Source organism: Chrysochloris asiatica, unplaced genomic scaffold (genome assembly GCF_000296735.1).
Source record: "Chrysochloris asiatica unplaced genomic scaffold, ChrAsi1.0 scaffold00262, whole genome shotgun sequence".
Taxonomy (NCBI): Eukaryota; Metazoa; Chordata; class Mammalia; order Afrosoricida; family Chrysochloridae; genus Chrysochloris; species Chrysochloris asiatica.
Genome location: NW_006408780.1, coordinates 3,261,354 through 3,263,161, shown reverse-complemented (window position 1 = coordinate 3,263,161; position 1,808 = coordinate 3,261,354). Strand labels below are relative to the sequence as shown.

Here is a 1,808-nt window from a genome sequence, read left to right as displayed (position 1 = left end):
GGAAACCCTGTACAGGGTCGCTATAAATCGGAACTGACTCCACGGCACATCACAAGAGCATACTTGAAAAGCATGATGTCCTTCTCCAGGGACTGGTCCCTCTGGATAACACATCTCCTCTTCTTCGCCTCTAAGGAGCATTCTGGTCATGTTTTTGTTGTAGATAACTTATAGAGACCCAGTATAGGTTTTCCAAGGAACCACTGGTGGGTTTGAACAGCCAACCGTGCACTTAGTGGTCTAGTGTTTATCCTACAGCACATCAGGGCTCTTATATTTCCTCCAAAACTTACCAGTTCCTACTTCTGGCGGTCTATTCTATATCCAATACTCTTCATTAAGCATTACTTTGTGGCTAATCTTCCTTATTCATTGTCGAGCATTAGTATGCATGTGAGGTGATTGAAAATACCATGAAGTGGGGCAGTCCCACTAAGTCCTTGAAGTGACACCTTGGCTTTTGGATACGAGGGGAGTCCAAAAAATCCACAGAAAAATTCCATTTCCTTCGTTTATTCCATTGTCCCATGAAGTCTTTGAAGCATCACCGCATTATAAAGATTTCTTTTACAGCTAACTTACCCTGACTGCTGCTTTCATGGGCATTCACTGTGTATCTAAGTAAAATGGAATCCTTGACAACTTCAATCTTTTCTCTATTTATCATGCTGTTGATTATTGGTCCAGTGACCAATTTTTGTTTTCTTGATGATGAGATGTAATCCATACTGAAGGCTGTCGTCTTTGCTCTTCATCAGTAAATATATCAACTCCTCTTTGCTTTCAGCATGCAAGGTTGTGTCATCTGCTCATCGTAAGCTGTTAATGAGCCTTCCTCTAATCCTGATGCTGTTTTCTTCACATAATCCATCGTCTCACATTTACTCAGCACACAGACTGAATAAATATGGTGTGAGGATACAACTCTGATGCACACCTTGATTTTAAACAACACAGTATCTCCTTGTGTTCAAACGACCCATTCTTGGTCTGTGTACAGTTTCAGTACAAGCACAATTAAGTGTCTAGAATTCCCATTCTTCAGAATGTGACCTATACTTTGTTATGATCCACACAGCCAAATGCGTTTGCATAATCAATGAGACACAGGTAAACATCTATCTGGCGTTCTCTGCTTTCTGGCAAGATCCATCTGATGTCAGCATATTTGACTTGAATGTGATCTGACTTGAACGTCTGGCAGCTCTCTGTCCATATATTATTATAATAATTTTTAACTTGTTTTCAGAAAAAAAATTCTTTACATATGATATTAACATTGCTCAATAAGTTCCACACCTTTCTTTAAAATGGGCACAAACATGGATCTCATTCACTTGGTTGCCCGGGTAACTGTCTTCCAAATTTCATGGCACCCATGAATGAACGTCTTCAGCATTGGCATTCTTGTCCGGCATCTTGAAATGTTTGTTTGTATTCCGTCAATTCCTAGAGCCTTGTTTGTGGCCAATGCCTCAGTGCAGCTTGGCCTTTTCCCTTCAATGTCAACATTTTTGATCATATGATGCCACCTCCTGAAAAGGCTGAACGTCAGTCAATAGCTTTGGGTAGAATAACTGTATGTGTATTCCTTCCATCACCTTTTGATGCTAACTGGATCATTCGATATTCTGCCCATTGTGGTTGTTATTAGGTGACGTCAATAGGTTCTGACTCATAGCAACCCCATACACACACAAACACACAGCACTGCTCAGTCCTGCACCATCCTTACTGTCTGCCACTGTCTCAATCCATCTCACTGGGGGTCTTCCTCTCTTTGGCTGACCCGCCAATTTATCAACCAC

General features: G+C 41.2%; 1 protein-coding gene across 1 annotated transcript in view; it reads right to left on the bottom strand.

Moving 5' to 3' along the window:
* Positions 1 to 1,808, bottom strand: part of EVC2 (Ellis van Creveld syndrome 2) — a 158,481-nt gene that overhangs the window by 121,719 nt on the left and 34,954 nt on the right. The window lies entirely within an intron of this gene.